Source organism: Microtus oregoni, unplaced genomic scaffold (genome assembly GCF_018167655.1).
Source record: "Microtus oregoni isolate MIOR12 unplaced genomic scaffold, Mior012 000017F_ref0000208, whole genome shotgun sequence".
Taxonomy (NCBI): domain Eukaryota; kingdom Metazoa; phylum Chordata; class Mammalia; order Rodentia; family Cricetidae; genus Microtus; species Microtus oregoni.
In genome coordinates, this window is record NW_024543076.1 from 11,955,939 (window position 1) to 11,961,995 (window position 6,057).

Below are 6,057 nucleotides of genomic sequence, written 5' to 3' on the forward strand. Positions count from 1 at the left end.
GCGTCCGCAGTGAATAGCAAAACTTCTCATTTGAGAAACACGTGTGTATTATCTTTCGAAGTAAAGATTCTACAGAGAACAGGAACACTGTTCTCCCTTCTGACAATACTTTGACAAATCTCAAACAACGGCTTCTCCTTTCAGAAAAACACTTGTGCGTTTCTAAAAAAAGCATTTCATGAAATCCATACACTTTCAAAGAAGATGATTCTCGTTCAAAATGTAGCGTCTGCAGTCAATAGCAAAACGTCTCATTTGAGAAAACTTCTCATTTGAGAAACATTTGAGAATCACAAAAGCATTTCATGAAATTCATACACTTTCAAAAGAACGTGATTATCTTTCACAGTAAACCTTCTACAGTGAAACGGAACACTGTACTCACTTCAAACACTACTTTGACATATAGCAAACAACGTCTTCTCCTTTCAGAGAAACACATGTGCGTTTCTCACAGAAGCATTACTTGAAATTCATACACTTTCCAAAGAACGTGATTATCTTTCGAAATAAAGATTCTACAGAGAACAGGAACACTGTTCTCACTTCTGACAATACTTTGACAAATCTTAAACAACGGCTTCTTTTTTCGGAGAAACTAGTGTACGTTTCTCACAAAAGTATTTCAAGAAATTCATACGTTTTCCAAGGAACATGATTATCGTTGGACGTAAAGGGTCTACAGAGAACAGGAACACTGTTCTCACTTCTGACAATACTTTGACAAATCTTAAACAACGGCTTCTTTTTTCGGAGAAACTAGTGTACGTTTCTCACAAAAGTATTTCAAGAAATTCATACATTTTCCAAGGAACATGATTATCGTTGGACGTAAAGGGTCTACAGAGAACAGGAACACTGTTCTCACTTCTAACACTACTTTGACAAACAGCAAACAACGGCTTCGCTTTTCAGAGAAACACATGTGCGTTTCTCACAAAAGCAGTTCATCAAATTCATACACTTTCCAAAGAACATGATTATATTTCGAAGTAAAGGTTCTACAGAGGACAGGAACACTGTTCTAACACTACCTTGACAAATCTCAAACAATGGCTTCACTTTTCAGAGAAACACATGTGCGTTTCTCACAAAAGCATTTCTTGAAATTCATACACTTTCCAAAGAACATCATTATCTTTCGAAGAAAACTTTCTACAGAGAACAGGAACACTGTTATCACTTCTGACACAACTCAAACAACGGCTTCTTCTTTCGTAGAAACTCGTGTGCATTTCTAAAAATAGCATTTCATGAAATCCATACACTTTATATAGAACGTAATTATCCTTCACAGTAAAGCTACCACAGAGAACAGGAACACTTCTCAATTCTAACAATACGTTGACCTATCACAACGGCTTCTCTTTTCGGAGAAACACATGTGCGTTTCTCACAAAAGCAGTTCATCAAATTCATACACTTTCCAAAGAACATGATTATCTTTCGAAGTAAAGATTCTACAGAGAACAGGAACACTGTTCTCACTTCTGACAATGCTTAGACAAATCTCAAATAACGGCTTATCCTTTCAGAAAAACACTTGTGCGTTTCTCAAAAATACATTTCCTGAAATCCATACACTTTCTAAGAAGATGATTATCTTTCAAAGTGTAGCGTCCGCAGTGAATAGCAAAACTTCTCATTTGAGAAACACGTGTGTATTATCTTTCGAAGTAAAGATTCTACAGAGAACAGGAACACTGTTCTCCCTTCTGACAATGCTTTGACAAATATCAAATAACGGCTTCTCCTTTCAGAAAAACACTTGTGCGTTTCTCAAAAATGCATTTCCTGAAATCCATACACTTTCTAAGAAGATGATTATCTTTCAAAGTGTAGCGTCCGCAGTGAATAGCAAAACTTCTCATTTGAGAAACACGTGTGTATTATCTTTCGAAGTAAAGATTCTACAGAGAACAGGAACACTGTTCTCCCTTCTGACAATACTTTGACAAATCTCAAACAACGGCTTCTCCTTTCAGAAAAACACTTGTGCGTTTCTAAAAAAAGCATTTCATGAAATCCATACACTTTCAAAGAAGATGATTCTCGTTCAAAATGTAGCGTCTGCAGTCAATAGCAAAACTTCTCATTTGAGAAAACTTCTCATTTGAGAAACATTTGAGAATCACAAAAGCATTTCATGAAATTCATACACTTTCAAAAGAACGTGATTATCTTTCACAGTAAACCTTCTACAGTGAAACGGAACACTGTACTCACTTCAAACACTACTTTGACATATAGCAAACAACGTCTTCTCTTTTCAGAGAAACACATGTGCGTTTCTCACAGAAGCATTACTTGAAATTCATACACTTTCCAAAGAACGTGATTATCTTTCGAAATAAAGATTCTACAGAGAACAGGAACACTGTTCTCACTTCTGACAATACTTTGACAAATCTTAAACAACGGCTTCTTTTTTCGGAGAAACTAGTGTACGTTTCTCACAAAAGTATTTCAAGAAATTCATACGTTTTCCAAGGAACATGATTATCGTTGGACGTAAAGGGTCTACAGAGAACAGGAACACTGTTCTCACTTCTGACAATACTTTGACAAATCTTAAACAACGGCTTCTTTTTTCGGAGAAACTAGTGTACGTTTCTCACAAAAGTATTTCAAGAAATTCATACATTTTCCAAGGAACATGATTATCGTTGGACGTAAAGGGTCTACAGAGAACAGGAACACTGTTCTCACTTCTAACACTACTTTGACAAACAGCAAACAACGGCTTCGCTTTTCAGAGAAACACATGTGCGTTTCTCAGAAAAGCAGTTCATCAAATTCATACACTTTCCAAAGAACATGATTATATTTCGAAGTAAAGGTTCTACAGAGGACAGGAACACTGTTCTAACACTACTTTGACAAATCTCAAACAATGGCTTCACTTTTCAGAGAAACACATGTGCGTTTCTCACAAAAGCATTTCTTGAAATTCATACACTTTCCAAAGAACATCATTATCTTTCGAAGAAAACTTTCTACAGAGAACAGGAACACTGTTATCACTTCTGACACAACTCAAACAACGGCTTCTTCTTTCGTAGACTCGTGTGCATTTCTAAAAATAGCATTTCATGAAATCCATACACTTTATATAGAACGTAATTATCCTTCACAGTAAAGCTACCACAGAGAACAGGAACACTTCTCAATTCTAACAATACGTTGACCTATCACAACGGCTTCTCTTTTCGGAGAAACACATGTGCGTTTCTCACAAAAGCAGTTCATCAAATTCATACACTTTCCAAAGAACATGATTATCTTTCGAAGTAAAGATTCTACAGAGAACAGGAACACTGTTCTCACTTCTGACAATGCTTAGACAAATCTCAAATAACGGCTTATCCTTTCAGAAAAACACTTGTGCGTTTCTCAAAAATACATTTCCTGAAATCCATACACTTTCTAAGAAGATGATTATCTTTCAAAGTGTAGCGTCCGCAGTGAATAGCAAAACTTCTCATTTGAGAAACACGTGTGTATTATCTTTCGAAGTAAAGATTCTACAGAGAACAGGAACACTGTTCTCCCTTCTGACAATACTTTGACAAATCTCAAACAACGGCTTCTCCTTTCAGAAAAACACTTGTGCGTTTCTAAAAAAAGCATTTCATGAAATCCATACACTTTCAAAGAAGATGATTCTCGTTCAAAATGTAGCGTCTGCAGTCAATAGCAAAACGTCTCATTTGAGAAAACTTCTCATTTGAGAAACATTTGAGAATCACAAAAGCATTTCATGAAATTCATACACTTTCAAAAGAACGTGATTATCTTTCACAGTAAACCTTCTACAGTGAAACGGAACACTGTACTCACTTCAAACACTACTTTGACATATAGCAAACAACGTCTTCTCTTTTCAGAGAAACACATGTGCGTTTCTCACAGAAGCATTACTTGAAATTCATACACTTTCCAAAGAACGTGATTATCTTTCGAAATAAAGATTCTACAGAGAACAGGAACACTGTTCTCACTTCTGACAATACTTTGACAAATCTTAAACAACGGCTTCTTTTTTCGGAGAAACTAGTGTACGTTTCTCACAAAAGTATTTCAAGAAATTCATACGTATTCCAAGGAACATGATTATCGTTGGACGTAAAGGGTCTACAGAGAACAGGAACACTGTTCTCACTTCTGACAATACTTTGACAAATCTTAAACAACGGCTTCTTTTTTCGGAGAAACTAGTGTACGTTTCTCACAAAAGTATTTCAAGAAATTCATACATTTTCCAAGGAACATGATTATCTTTGGACGTAAAGGGTCTACAGAGAACAGGAACACTGTTCTCACTTCTAACACTACTTTGAGCAAACAACGGCTTCGCTTTTCAGAGAAACACATGTGCGTTTCTCACAAAAGCAGTTCATCAAATTCATACACTTTCCAAAGAACATGATTATATTTCGAAGTAAAGGTTCTACAGAGGACAGGAACACTGTTCTAACACTACTTTGACAAATCTCAAACAATGGCTTCACTTTTCAGAGAAACACATGTGCGTTTCTCACAAAAGCATTTCTTGAAATTCATACACTTTCCAAAGAACATCATTATCTTTCGAAGAAAACTTTCTACAGAGAACAGGAACACTGTTATCACTTCTGACACAACTCAAACAACGGCTTCTTCTTTCGTAGAAACTCGTGTGCATTTCTAAAAATAGCATTTCATGAAATCCATACACTTTATATAGAACGTAATTATCCTTCACAGTAAAGCTACCACAGAGAACAGGAACACTTCTCAATTCTAACAATACGTTGACCTATCACAACGGCTTCTCTTTTCGGAGAAACACATGTGCGTTTCTCACAAAAGCAGTTCATCAAATTCATACACTTTCCAAAGAACATGATTATCTTTCGAAGTAAAGATTCTACAGAGAACAGGAACACTGTTCTCACTTCTGACAATGCTTAGACAAATCTCAAATAACGGCTTATCCTTTCAGAAAAACACTTGTGCGTTTCTCAAAAATACATTTCCTGAAATCCATACACTTTCTAAGAAGATGATTATCTTTCAAAGTGTAGCGTCCGCAGTGAATAGCAAAACTTCTCATTTGAGAAACACGTGTGTATTATCTTTCGAAGTAAAGATTCTACAGAGAACAGGAACACTGTTCTCCCTTCTGACAATGCTTTGACAAATATCAAATAACGGCTTCTCCTTTCAGAAAAACACTTGTGCGTTTCTCAAAAATGCATTTCCTGAAATCCATACACTTTCTAAGAAGATGATTATCTTTCAAAGTGTAGCGTCCGCAGTGAATAGCAAAACTTCTCATTTGAGAAACACGTGTGTATTATCTTTCGAAGTAAAGATTCTACAGAGAACAGGAACACTGTTCTCCCTTCTGACAATACTTTGACAAATCTCAAACAACGGCTTCTCCTTTCAGAAAAACACTTGTGCGTTTCTAAAAAAAGCATTTCATGAAATCCATACACTTTCAAAGAAGATGATTCTCGTTCAAAATGTAGCGTCTGCAGTCAATAGCAAAACGTCTCATTTGAGAAAACTTCTCATTTGAGAAACATTTGAGAATCACAAAAGCATTTCATGAAATTCATACACTTTCAAAAGAACGTGATTATCTTTCACAGTAAACCTTCTACAGTGAAACGGAACACTGTACTCACTTCAAACACTACTTTGACATATAGCAAACAACGTCTTCTCTTTTCAGAGAAACACATGTGCGTTTCTCACAGAAGCATTACTTGAAATTCATACACTTTCCAAAGAACGTGATTATCTTTCGAAATAAAGATTCTACAGAGAACAGGAACACTGTTCTCACTTCTGACAATACTTTGACAAATCTTAAACAACGGCTTCTTTTTTCGGAGAAACTAGTGTACGTTTCTCACAAAAGTATTTCAAGAAATTCATACGTTTTCCAAGGAACATGATTATCGTTGGACGTAAAGGGTCTACAGAGAACAGGAACACTGTTCTCACTTCTGACAATACTTTGACAAATCTTAAACAACGGCTTCTTTTTTCGGAGAAACTAGTGTA